Raw genomic sequence first — 14110 nt, forward strand, 5'->3', positions numbered from 1 at the left:
CTTCTGGAAAAGTGAATTGAATCTTATAGCATTAAAATGAGTTTGCGGACTATAACATGAAGTCAACACTTCTGTGAGAATTTTGGAATGCTCAATTTCCCACAATCTCATCATTTTTCTGCCTGACAATTGTAATTATTCTTCACCAACTTGATAGTCAAAGCTGCTTCCTGTAGTGATAATATACCTGCTACCATCCTGACCATATTGGAGAAATGACTTTTTCTTTGATAGGTTTGTTCATTTTATACCTAACTTTCTATGTTATTCTAACTACTCTCTTACATTATTCATTAACTAATTGCCATCCATATCCCTTTTTTTGCTTTTTTAAAATATCTTTTTCTCCATGACTGAACATACAAAGATAATGGAAGTAAAATATTCTTCTGCTGTAAAGATGGGTGGAATAGATCAAAATCTACTTGTCGGATTTTCTTTAAATAGTCCTCCAGAGCAACCGTCTGCGCAAAAGCAGGAAATGCTTTCACAGGAACACTTTCGTGGAAGGACCTAGCATGCTTTAGGTGCAAGTGTGCCTGGCTGGCAATATCATACACCACATCTCTCACATTTTCATTTTGGCTCTTTTGTAGAAAATCCTCTTGTGAAACACCATGCAGCATACAAATACCCATGGGAAGGAACAGCTTTCTTCTGTTACCATGACAGGGTGTTGCTCTCAAGCAAGTGACAATGCCTTGTGTTTTTCCAATGTGATTTGTGGCATGATCTGTATGAAGATCCTTTATACCCAATATTTCTAGTGTTAGATAAAGAAGAGAGCTCTGAGTGTTTTTAGCATAATTTCGTAGTTCCTGGATGTTATGATATACTTTGTCATCCAAATTCTTTTCTCTTTCATCAGAGATTTTCACAAGCCATCTTTCAGTCAGATTATGTTTTCTGACAGCCTTACATAGTTCAGTGGCCACACGCTGATGTGGTGGACTGTCACAGTATAAATCATTCACAGTTTTTTTTTTTTCTCCCCCCAAACTGCATTTGCATCAGTCCAATTGTTTTCTCAGAGACAGAGTCCTTAACTAGCCTGAGCCAATTCCACATTGAAGGCTCTCAGTGCAAAAGCAGAGCTTCTGGATTCGGCAGGGAGAAGCAGGGAGTATAAACAGCCTTCATAATCTTGTTTCCGCAGTGACTCCAAGCAGCAGTGGCCAGTGCCTGAGGTGTCAGGTCCGCTGGCCATGGCCACACTCTGCCTGGAGAGCTGCCAGACATGTGCCCACAGGCCCAGGGGCGGCCAGCAGCAGGACAAGTCAGGGATGCCAAGCTGTAGCGGTCCCCACATCAAGCCTAGCATAGACTGCCAGGACACCCACCGCCATCCGTATTTCTGACAGTAGTTTGCAACTTCGGAAAAAAATAAGGAGACACAAGCTTGTCTCCCTTATTATAAAGAAAAGACTACTTCATTTATGTCACATATTAAAGCTAATTAATGACTGAGGCAAGTTACCACATACTACTTCAGAAAACATTGGACATTATTGTATGCTTCCAAAACATCTAAGGTCAAGAAGTAATCATGGATTTAATGAATAAGACATTGTAAAGGAATCTAATTCTGTACAGTTTGAGAATATATGGATGGGACACATGTGCTTTAAAAAAGAAAAATAATAGAATCATTATAAAGCAAAAGTGCTTGATAGTTATAAAAGTTATTGATTTGAAATCCATTTACTTAATTATTAATTCAATAAGTTTTTACTTCTGAGAAGGTGACATTTGAGTAAGACTTAAAGGAGGTAGTGGAGTGAACTTTGCAGAGATATAACCCAAGGAAACTGTTTTCTAAACAGGAGGAATTGCCAGTGCAAAGCCCTTGAGGAGAGACCACACCTCGAGTATTGGAGGAGGGGCAAGGAAGAGCATACATGCTGCGGGCTGGAGCAGAGCAATGCGCTAGGGGCAGGGGGATGAGGTATGGGGGTGACAGGATGCACACAGGCCAATGTGGGAATTCTGATTTAAGTTTTAAAGATTCAGTCTGTCTAGTAATTGAGAATAGGTTGTAGGGGGCATATGTGAAATTAAGGAGACTCTTTCAGTTCAATTCAGTTCAGTTTAGTCACTCAGTCATGTCCGACCCTTTGTGACCCCATGGACTGCTGCATGCCAGGCCTCCTCGTCCATCGCCAACTCCCGGAGTTTACTCAAACTCATGTCCATTGAGTCAGTGATGCCATCCAACCATCTCATCCACTGTCGTCCACTTCTCCTCCCACCTTCACTCTTTCCCAGCATCAGGGTCTTTTCCAATGAGTCAGCTCCTCACATAAGGTGGCCAAAGTATTGGAGTTTCAGCTTCAACATCAGTCCTTCCAATGAATATTCAGGACAGATTTCCTTTAAACAGGAGACTCTTTAAGGGGATAATATAGGATGGTACTTTTGACAGGTGGCAGCAGTGGAAGTGGTGACCAGTGACCAGATTCTGGATGTATTTTAAAAGTATAAATTCTTTACCTCTGTTGGGTAGATTGGTGACATGAGAGAAAAATGCAAGGACAACCCTTGGAGTTTTAGTGAGCAACTGGAAGGAAAGAGTTGTCCGTTCTGTTAGATTTCTAGGACCGCTGTAAAAGATTACCACAAACTGGATGACTTCAAATGACAGAAATGTATTCTGTCACAGTTCTGGAGACTGTAAGTTCAAAATGCTAGTGCTGGTGAGCCTGCACCCCTCTGAAGGTTCTAGGGGAGAGTCCAGTTCTGTGTCTCCCCCAGCTCTGGTGTCTGTTGGCTTTCATTGACACTACGCGGCTGTACAGTCCCAATCTCTGGTTCTGCGGTCACACTGACTCCTGCTCTCTGCCTCTTAAGGTGCTTGTCTTAGGCCCTCCATGGGGTAATTCAGGAGGATTCCATCACAAATCCTTACTGAAAGTCTTCTTTACTAAATAAGGTAATGTTCACAGGGTCTAAGGATTTTGGGGGGCTCGTTATTCAACCCACTACACCATTCATTAAAATGAAGGAGATGGTGAGAAAAGCAAATGAGGTGAGAGAGAGGGATGTATATAATTTTAATTTTCGCTGAGAGGGCACCTAGTGGCTGCCTGAGTTGTTGACTTAAATAATTAGTTATTATTATTAAAGATATTCATTATATTGGTCATGTAAAAGAAAAGATTATAAAATCCCTATAAAAATCCAACATTCTGCCCCAATGTAGCCATTAGCTTCATTCTTCATTTAACATTTTAACTCAAGTTGTTAAAACAAGTGAGTTGTTCATGTTTGAATTTTATTTCCTCTCCCTTCCACCAATCTGTATTTACTAAAAAAAAAAAAACCCATTTATTAACTATTTGGTGTCTAGAATGTGCAATTCACCATGCTAGGCAATTCAGACTTGCAAAGATAACTAAGAAATAATTTCTTTCACTAAAGAACACACAGATAACAATTTGGCTCAGACTAGTCCCTCCAATACACACACATTCTGTCCTAATGCGATTTAGTATGCATATAGCTTATTTACAGTAGGTATTTGCTGTCTGAGAATATAGGTGGCTGGCTTTCCTTTGGTAATTAAGATTTACAGGGGTCACAAATCCAACTGTTTCTTTCACACAATCTCTTTCCCTCGTCACATTGAGAAGGTTTAGGCAATCATAGATAGTGAGCTGTAGGCTCCAAAAGTGCTTCGAAATGCAGGAACAAGACACCAGAATGAATACATGGTGGGTGGAATCAGTTTATTTGAAGAAGCTTTTCCTAGAAATAACCCATCCTACACTCTGATTTGGAGAAGAGAGAGTTTGCTGAAGAGACAGAAGTGCCGGAAAACAAGCACCATAAAATGTAACTAATGTAAAAGAAACTGTAATCCTGGAAATGGAAACATGTTAGAGACAAATGATACTTATGGAGTTGAGGAAAATGAAAGTTGGTGCATAATTTCAGTGTTTATCCCTGACTGTTGGACAGGGGCAAGAGACTATGTTTTATGTCACTAGTAATCATGACTAGATCTCTTGAAAGGTGATGAATTCTCTGACTTATTGGATAGCTTGATTTAAATAGTTCACGGGACTGTCTAACATCCTTTGCAATGAACCTGGGCTTCGCAGATGGCAGACTGTGATTATAAAGAGCTTGGAGGGCAGTGCCTGACATATAATATAACCCCTACAAAGATTAGCTGTTATTATGGATTATTATTTTATTTTCCTGGCTACTTTATTATTTCTCCCAGTGTGATCAAACTGTTGGGGGTGAAACTGAGTTTGTAAACCTTCTTGGCCCAGTCTAGACTGTGATGATTCTGGTCAGGATGTGATTAGTTATTTACAACCACTCCTGAAGGTGAGGTTAACCAGTTCTCTCTTAATATTATGACAAGAATATTTCCTCACACTGAGCTCATATTTGTTAATAATTGTCATGTATCATCACCTAATGATTGTCTCTTTGTTTAATCACACTGAAACACTTTTCTATTATGCCCTTCTTTCACAAACACCTTTGGAGGGTCAACAGTACCCTCCAAATAGTCTAAAATGTTTAAAGCATTATTTAAGATCTGCTTGTTACCATTTGATTCTGAAGTAATTCCAACTTACTTTTTGCATCACACCACTATTTTATTTCCAGGTGACCACCAAAATAGATTATTAATCATTCCTCCTTTATAAATGTATGCTATCCTGCCTCTATGCCTTTGCTTATGTACTTTCCGGAGTGATCCAACTTCCTACAGTTACTCATCTCTTCTTAAGCTCCTTACTGTTGCTCAAAGGCCAGCTCAAAGGCCATCTCCTCCACCAAATATTTCCAGTTCCCTCAAGCTGGAAATGACTGCTGTAAAACACTGAAGTTCATGGGTCTACTTTTATAATGTTTGCCATTTCACAGTAATTTGTCTACATGTGGGAGACACAGTGTGCTATCACAGGAAGGAGCTACTGCTCCTTAGACTCAGATCCACAAGTACTGCTTACTAGTTTTATAAACCTAGTGAATGAAAGTCAATCAGTTGTGTCCAACTCTGTGACCCCATGGACTATACAGTCCATGGAATTCTCCAGGCCAAGATAGGAGTGGGTAGCCATTCCCTTCTACATGGGATCTTCCTAACCCAAGGACTGAACCCAGGTCTCCCACATTGCAGGTGGATTCTTTACCAGCTGAGCCACAAGGGAAGCTCTTAATAAACCTAACCACTCACATAAGCTCTTGAGCTTAGTTTCTTCATCGGTAAAATAAGAATAGTAATATCTATCCTATCATGTTAATGTGAGGATTAAATGAGATTGTACATGTGCTGTAAAACTCTTGTTCTAGTTCTTTGCACGTTGTATGTGTGTGTGTGTGTGTGTTAGTTGCTGAGTCGCGTCCTACTCTTTGCGACCCCGTGGACTGTAGCCTGCCAGGCTCTTCTGGCCATGAGGATTCTTCATGCAAGAATACTGGAGAGGGTTGCCATGCCCTCCTACAGGGGATCTTCCCAACCCAGGGACTGAACCCAGGTCCCCTGCATTGCAGGCAGATTCTTTACCCTCTGAGCCAATTTATGTTTGAAATGATTATTTTATTGCTATTATTATGTTCTCCACTACTTATAATCATTTTGAAGGCAGGGATCATGCAGTCTCATTTCTCTTTATATACTGTTTAGCACAGCATCTTATATATAGGCTCTCCTAAATTTGTGAGTGTATGTATATCAGTTTTGTCTCCTCAGCTATATTATACATTTCTGGAAGTCAGGGACAGTGCCTTGTGCACTATAGTAAAACTGTTTAGTGCCCAGTTAATGGCTGGTGTAATATGTATACACCCAGGTAGGAATAAGACCTGTTTAGGTACCTTCTGCTGCAGTAGGAAATGACAACCCACTCTGGTAATCTTGCCTGGGAAATTCCACGGACAGAGGAGACTCGTGGGCTACCATCCATGGGGTTGCAAAGAGTTGGACATGACTGAGCACACACACACACGCACCCTCTGCTAGGAGTGACACTCCTGCCCCAGGCACTTTGAGCAACCCAATCTTGACTGCACTTGTTACTTTGAGTCTTGAGGATCACTTCTTTCAGACAACATTCTTTAATAAGGTTTGAAGAAATTGGGTGCAATTGAAAATAACTGAACCCAGATAGCAAATTAGTACTATTATACTTAAAATGAAGTTGTGCTTGAATACGTGCCAACAAATTACAGTGAGTATTGAATGTTATTCTGATGGGGACATTCATCTCTTTACATGAGGGAACTGGTGATATCTTAGGTAAGTGTGGATCAGAGAAATATCCTTGACCTAGTGCTGGTCCCTTTGTATGGCTCCTTTTGTAAGTTCCACTCTCTCCACATTCTACATCTTCCTGCCTCAGAATGGGCATGCATTGACTTAGACTCAGGATCAGGACGTTTGGTTGTTACATTTACAGTTGCTTAGAGCAGCCTTTAACTAGAATTTTCATAAATCATTTCTTTAGGTAATGGCATCAGATGTAATGTGCATAAAATCCATCATTGCATCAAATGTAAGGAGGATTCTTAGCATCCCCTATATTCTACAAAATTCTTGCCTCCTTTTCGGCAAGCACTGCTGCAACTTGGTTTCTCTGAGTTTTTGGATTTGCCCTATACTGAAGGACTGAAAACTTACATATTTCCATGGATTTTTGACATAATGAAGCAGCCAATGGTCGGATTCAATAATGAAAAATAATGTTCTGTTGTGCAGAAATCATTTCTATGGCTTTCCATGTGTCATAGAGAAATATCTCCTAAGCCTACTTATAATTAAAAAAAATTAAGCACTGCTTGAGCTACATGTCACTGTTACATTCTCAACACTTATTGAGTAACTTTGGAGTTCATTTAACAAGCTGAAACTCCAATACTTTGGCCACCTAATGTAAAGAATTGACTCATTTGGAAAGACCTTGATGCTGGGAAAGATTGAAGGTGGGAGGAGAAGGGGACAACTGAGAATGAGATGGTTGGATGGCATCACCGACTCAATGGACATGAATTTGGGTAAACTCCAGGAGTTGGTGATAGACAGGGAGGCCTGGCGTGCTGCAGTCCATGGGGTTGCAAAGAGTCAGACACAACTGAGCAACTGGACTGAACTGAACTTTGGAGTTTATAGTACTATTCTTACCATTTATAAGATGTCTGAATCCTAACAATAACAAAATTCCTAAATACTAACTTACCTAAATTCATAGTATCTGAAAAGTGTCTTGGACAGTCATGTAACCTATCAAGCTTCACCCTCACAAATGAAGCTTAGGCAAACTATATCACTATGAAAGTGGAAAGATTACAAACTAATTGTATTAAGCCTGGTTATAACAACATTATCAATGTGTGAAGGAGTAAATTCAGAGATGAACGTGAAATGCTAAAAGGAAATTAATAAGAAATTTGAAATCCCTTAAAGTTTTTCTCTGGTGGATTGCTCCACAGTTTCTCTTAATTCTTCATCAGTTAGGTGATATATGTTCCTTATGATTTTGCAACATTAAAACCACCTCTCCTATAGATACTGTAAGTTATTTTTAGTAACAAAACTGGAATTTTGTTTGGAAAAGATAATTTTTGAAAGGGAAGGGAAGCTATAATTCAATCATACTTTCACAGCTGGATAGAAAGTAATTCAGTTGCTGTTAGAAAAATTAAGTGCTGTAACATTTTTTTCTTTGAACAAATGGAATTTTAGCTCTGATAGTGAGTCTCTAGACTCACTTGTCTTATTTTAATAAATAGAAGAAACTGAGAGATATTCAAAGATACACAGGGCATTTTTTACTACTTTTTATTCTTTCTATAATTCTTTTAACTGTAAAAATTATGTCAGAAAGTACTAGTGTTATGGACTGAATGTTTATATCTACCCCAAATTCATACGTTGAAGTCTGAACTTCCAATGTAACTGTATCTGGAGATGGGGCCTTTATGGAAGTAATTAGCATTACATGATGTCACGAGGATAGGGCCCTGAAGATGAGATTAGTGCCCTTGTAAAAAGAGACAGCAGAAAGCTTGCTGACTTTCTCTATACCATGTGAGGACATGAGAAGGTGAATGTCTGCAATCTAGGAAAAGAGCCATAATTAGAAAAGCAACCATGCTGCTAACCTGATATTGGAGTTTCAAGCTTCCAGAATGGTAAAAACAAACAACAAATTTCTGTTGTTGAAGCCACCCAGTCTATGGTATTTTGTTATGGCAGCCGAAACAGACTAATATAAAAAATGGGGAGAAAAAAAACACAACTTTTTTTGGTAAACATGGCCAAACTTTGCGATTTTCCCACTGATTTGGTGTTGCTGCAAGTTCAGACATTGCCTTAATGAAGTACAATTAGAAGTTAAGAAGGAAAAGAGAAACTCAACAGTGCATGCTAAGTCTCTGAGACTCAAATTCCCATCTGTAGATAGAGGTGTACTGCATGATTTATGTGTACTTTCTACTCTTGGACCTGCCCTAGAGATTGATTTACTTATGCAAACAAAGATTAATTTGATGAAAAAGAATATTTATTATGCCTTAAAATTTCTCTTTCAAGTAAGAATATGTTATTCACTACTGGGTGTTCAGGGCTAAATTAGGGGATTCCTTATTATCTTGGTCAAAAGTATTAGTCACAGAGGAAGTTTTGCAGTTCTTATTCTGCAGGGCACCCATCCATGTTATTGTCCCAGCTTCCAATGAGATAAGAATTATCTGAGAGGGGAAAATTAGCTCTACAACTTCAACTCAATACATAAGTTTAAATATTTAGAGAAGAACTAAAATAAAAAAGAACTAAAATTGATGGTTTCTTTGCAAATTTTTATATGGGTGTTCTTTATACAATAACAAAAAAAAAAGCAGCTCTTGATTTTCCTATTACAATCAAATCTGGATGGGTCATGTGTTTTTGGGAACACTGTGGTTAACATTTGTATTAAAAAGTACCAGGAAGGGACAAGGAGATTTTGTTTAAGTCCAAAGCAAATATGTGTAAGGGTATTGATTATGACAGAGAAATATCTGGGAAGCTTTGAAAATGTACTAGTTACTAGTGATTGTCTCTGGGAAATGAGACTAAAAATAATATTTTATTTTTATAATTTATATATATTTATATTATCAAAATAATGTTAAAACAATGATAACCAGTAGGACTTTCTTACAGCTTTTTTAAAGCTATACTTTTAAAATCAAAAGTTTTAAGCCAAAAATATATATATATTTTAATTTGGAAAAAAGAGACATTTAAGAAAGCAGCAATATAGACACATCTAGAATATAATACAGGTTATATTATTAAAAAAAAAAGACCTACAGAGCTAACACTAAATCTTCAACTTTCCAAAAATACTTCTTTTAGAATTTCTTCTGCAGTACAAGAGGGCTTGGGTAGTAATTACAACAGTGATACATCTTATCCAATAGGGTTTATAGTGTATCAGTTATGAGACATTCTCTCATTTGAGCCCAAATAAGAATATTCTTCAATTGGTTGAGCAAATATGACTTCTTCATCTTACTCATGTAGTAATTGGGGCTCACAGAAATCAAGTGATTTGTCCAAATTGAAAGAATTAGAAATGGCTGAGTCAGAAGTAGAAACAAAATCCAATGTTTTCCCAGTGCAAAATTCTGGACTCACTATCACCATGTACTCATCCTCCCACTCACTTCAATGTATCATCAGATTTTCATCCCAATATCAGTACAGTGGACTCAACTTTACAAAGATCACTAGGAAACTCCATCTTGCCTTATCAATGGTCAATTTTCAGTCCTTAATTTACTTGACTTCTTGGCAACACTCCATCCTCAAAAAACAAAAACAAAAACTTAAAAAACAGAAATATATAGATGTGCCATAAAATTCAAAAGGTACAAGATATAACCTTATAACCATATTATTGTGTATCCTTTAAGAGATATTCTAGGCATATACAAATATATATGTAACTATATTCTTTTATTTTCTTATAAAAGATACAGTAACATAATAAAGATACTAATCTAAATTTTGACTTGTTTCACTTAATCACATATCTTCAGGAGCCCTCCATATGGTACCTATAAGTCTGTCTTGTCTTTTTATTAGCTAAATAGTATTCTGAGATGAGCCATAATTTAACCAGCTCTCATAATTTTATTGCACCTATTTTAGGATGAGTCATAATTTGCTTAACCAGTTCCTTGATGATTGTTTCCAACCTTTTGTTATTTATTGAATGTAATTGTTCAGTGTATATCCTTGTACATTTATCATTTTTCATGTGTATAAACATACTATAGGATCAATTCTCAGAAGTAGAATTGATTGGTCAAAGAGTATATTTACTCTTAAATTTTGTTGTCAAATTGCTCTTCAAAGAAAATGTGCTGGTTTATACAACCATCTGCAGTACATGAGACTGTTTCCTTACAACCTCACCAATATAGTATGTAATTAAACTTTTTCATCTTTGTTAATCTGATGGGTCAATAATGATGTTGCAATGATGTTTAAATTTTATTTTCTCTTATTAGGAAGACTACCCAAGATCCATTCATATTAAAATTTTATTTTACATAAGTTGTACTCATTTGTTTTCTTCTGGATACTCTTTAATTCTTTTTTTTTTCATTTATTTTTATTAGTTGGAGGCTAATTACTTTACAATATTGAAGTGGGTTTTGTCATACATTGACATGAATCAGCCATTGAGTTACATGTATTCCCCATCCCAATCCCCCCTCCCACCTCCCTCTCCACTCGATTCTTCTGGGTCTTCCCAGTGCACCAGGCCCAAGCACTTGTCTCATGCATCCCACCTGGGCTGGTGATCTGTTTCACTATAGATAATATACATGTTTCGATGCTGTTCTTTCGAAACATCCCACCCTCGCCTTCTCCCACAGAGTCCAAAAGTCTGTTCTGTACATCTGTGTCTCTTTTTCTGTTTTGCATATAGGGTTATCATTACCATATTTCTAAATTCCTTATATATGTGTTAGTATGCTGTAATGTTCTTTATCTTTCTGGCTTACTTCACTCTGTATAATGGGCTCCAGTTTCATCCATCTCATTAGAACTGATTCAAATGAATTCTTTTTAATGGCTGAGTAATATTCCATGGTGTATATGTACCACAGCTTCCTTATCCATTTGTCTGCTGATGGGCATCTAGGTTGCTTCCATGTCCTGGCTATTATAAACAGTGCTGTGATGAACATTGGGGTGCACGTGTCTCTTTCAGATCTGGTTTCCTCGGTGTGTATGCCCAGAAGTGGGATTGCTGGGTCATATGCAGTTTTATTTCCAGTTTTTTAAGAAATCTCCACACTGTTCTCCATAGTGGCTGTACTAGTTTGCACTCCCACTAACAGTGTAAGAGGGTTCCCTTTTCTCCACATCCTCTCCAGCATTTATTGCTTGTAGACTTTTGGATAGCAGCCATCCTGACTGGCGTGTAATGGTACCTCATTGTGGTTTTGATTTGCATTTCTCTGATAATGAGTGATGTTGAGCATCTTTTCATGTGTTTGTTAGCCATCTGTATGTCTTCTTTGGAGAAATGTCTGTTTAGTTCTTTGGCCCATTTTTTGACTGGGTCATTTATTTTTCTGGAATTGAGCTTCAGGAGTTGCTTGTATATTTTTGAGATTAATCCTTTGTTGCTTCATTTGCTGTTATTTTCTCCCAATCTGAGGGCTGTCTTTTCACCTTGCTTATAGTTTCCTTTGTTGTGCAAAAGCTTTTAAGTTTCATTAGGTCCCATTTGTTTATTTTTGCTTTTATTTCCAATATTCTGGGAGGTGGGTCATAGAGGATCCTGCTGTGATTTATGCCAGAGAGTGTTTTGCCTATGTTCTCCTCTAGGAGTTGTATAGTTTCTATTCTTGCATTTAGATCTTTAATCCATTTTGAATTTATTTTAGTGTATGGTGTTAGAAAGTGTTCTAGTTTCATTCTTTTACAAGTGGTTGACCAGTTTTCCCAGCACCACTTGTTAAAGAGATTGTCTTTTTTCCGTTGTATATCTTTGCTTCCTTTGTCAAAGATAAGCTGTCCATAGGTTCGTGGATTTATCTCTGGGCTTTCTATACTGTTCCATTGATCTATATTTCTGTCTTTGTGCCAGTACCATACTGTCTTGATGACTGTGGCTTTGTAGTATAGTCTGAAGTCAGGCAGGTTGATTCCTCCAGTTCCATTCTTCTTTCTCAAGATTACTTTGGCTATTCGAGGTTTTTTGTATTTCCATACAAATGTGAATTTGTTCTAGTTCTGTGAAAAATACCATTGGTAGCTTGATAGGGATTGCATTGAATCTATAGATTGCTTTGGGTAGTATAGCCATTTTGACAATATTGATTCTTCCAATCCATGAACACGGTATGTTTCTCCATCTGTTTGTGTCCTCTTTGATTTCTTTCATCAGTGTTTTATAGTTTCCTATGTATAGGTCTTTTGTTTCTCTAGGTAGATATACTCCTAAGTATTTTATTCTTTTTGTTGCAATGGTGAACGGTATTGTTTCCTTAATTTCTCTTTCTGTTTTCTCATTGTTAGTTTATAGGAATGCAAGGGATTTCTGTGTGTTAATTTTATATCCTGCAACTTTACTATATTCATTGATTAGCTCTAGTAATTTTCTGGTAGAGTCTTTCGGGTTTTCTATGTAGAGGATCATGTCATCTGCAAACAGCAAGAGTTTCACTTCTTCTTTTCCTATCTGGATTCCTTTTGTGTCTTTTTCTGCTCTGAATGCTGTGGCCAACACTTCCAAAACTATGTTGAATAGTAGTGGTGAGAGTGGGCACCCTTGTCTTGTTCCTGATTTTAGGGGAAATGCTTTCAATTTTTCACCATTGAGGGTAATGCTTGCTGTGGGTTTGTCATATATAGCTTTTATTATGTTGAGGTATGTTCCTTCTATTCCTGCTTTCTGGAGAGTTTTAATCATAAATGAATGTTGAATTTTGTAAAAGGCTTTCTCTGCATCTATTGAGATAATCATATGGTTTTTATCTTTCAATTTGTTAATGTGGTGTATTACATTGATTGATTTGTGGATATTAAAGAATCCTTGCATTCCTGGGATAAAACCCACTTGGTCATGGTGTATGATTTTTTAAAATATGTTGTTGGATTCTGTTTGCTAGAATTTTGTTAAGGATTTTTGCATCTATGTTCATCAGTGATATTGGCCTGTAGTTTTCTTTTTTTGTGGCATCTTTGTCTGGTTTTGGAATTAGGTTAACCCCCTTTTTCTCCAAGTCTTCTTTCATTTCAGGAGAGAACTTACATTCCACCAGTTTAGCAAACCAAAGCAAGAGTCATTTTTCATTTTCCTCTTCGTCTCACTCCCAATAGCCAATTCATCATCAGGCCTACCAGCTCTGCCTTTAGATTATATCCTGAAACCTACCAATTCTGATGACTACTACTGCTGTTACCACTTCTACTGCTGCTGCTTCCAAGACATCAACCCGGTCCAACATCATTATTTTCCCAGATGACTGCAATAGCCTCCGGTTCCCAATCTTGTCTCCTTCCAGTTTATTTTTCACAAAACATCAGAAAAATCTTTTAACAAACTGGATCATGTCATTTCTCTATTAAAAGTACCCAATTACATTCTATTATACTTAACAACAAATTCCCAGACCCTAGGTTTGGCTTCCATGATCTGACCACTGTATAGCTCTGTGATTTCATCTCCTGCTATCCTTCTATCACCCACTCTCCTGTAGTTTCCAAACTGGCATTCCTGCTATTCTTTGAGCACAGTACTCTCTTCTCAGAACCTCTGCACCGGCTGTTTCTTTGTTTAGAATGCTCTTCCCCAAATTACTGCATTCTGTGCTTCCTCTTCCATTTTGGCCTCAAGCACCACCTCCTCAGAGAGACCAGCCTATCTGACGTATCTCCATGTCACTCTCTATGCCTTTACCTTGCTTTATTTTTCTTTATAAAAATTTGTCATTTCCTGAATAATATTACATATTTATTTGATTATATTCCATTTCTCCCCACTTGTTGCATTTCCAAGAGGCCAGAGTTTTGTCTTTGCTCATAGAAATATCTCCAGTGCCTGGAATAATTCCTGGCACATAGTAGGCACTCAATAAATAT

General features: G+C 37.6%; 1 pseudogene; it reads right to left on the reverse strand.

The window, feature by feature from the left end:
* Nucleotides 1-293: 293 nt before the first annotated feature.
* LOC139038091 (NADH dehydrogenase (ubiquinone) complex I, assembly factor 6-like) lies at nt 294-1309 on the reverse strand (annotated as a pseudogene).
* Between the last annotated feature and the right edge of the window lie 12801 nt (nt 1310-14110).

This window comes from Odocoileus virginianus, chromosome 13 (genome assembly GCF_023699985.2).
Source record: "Odocoileus virginianus isolate 20LAN1187 ecotype Illinois chromosome 13, Ovbor_1.2, whole genome shotgun sequence".
Taxonomy (NCBI): domain Eukaryota; kingdom Metazoa; phylum Chordata; class Mammalia; order Artiodactyla; family Cervidae; genus Odocoileus; species Odocoileus virginianus.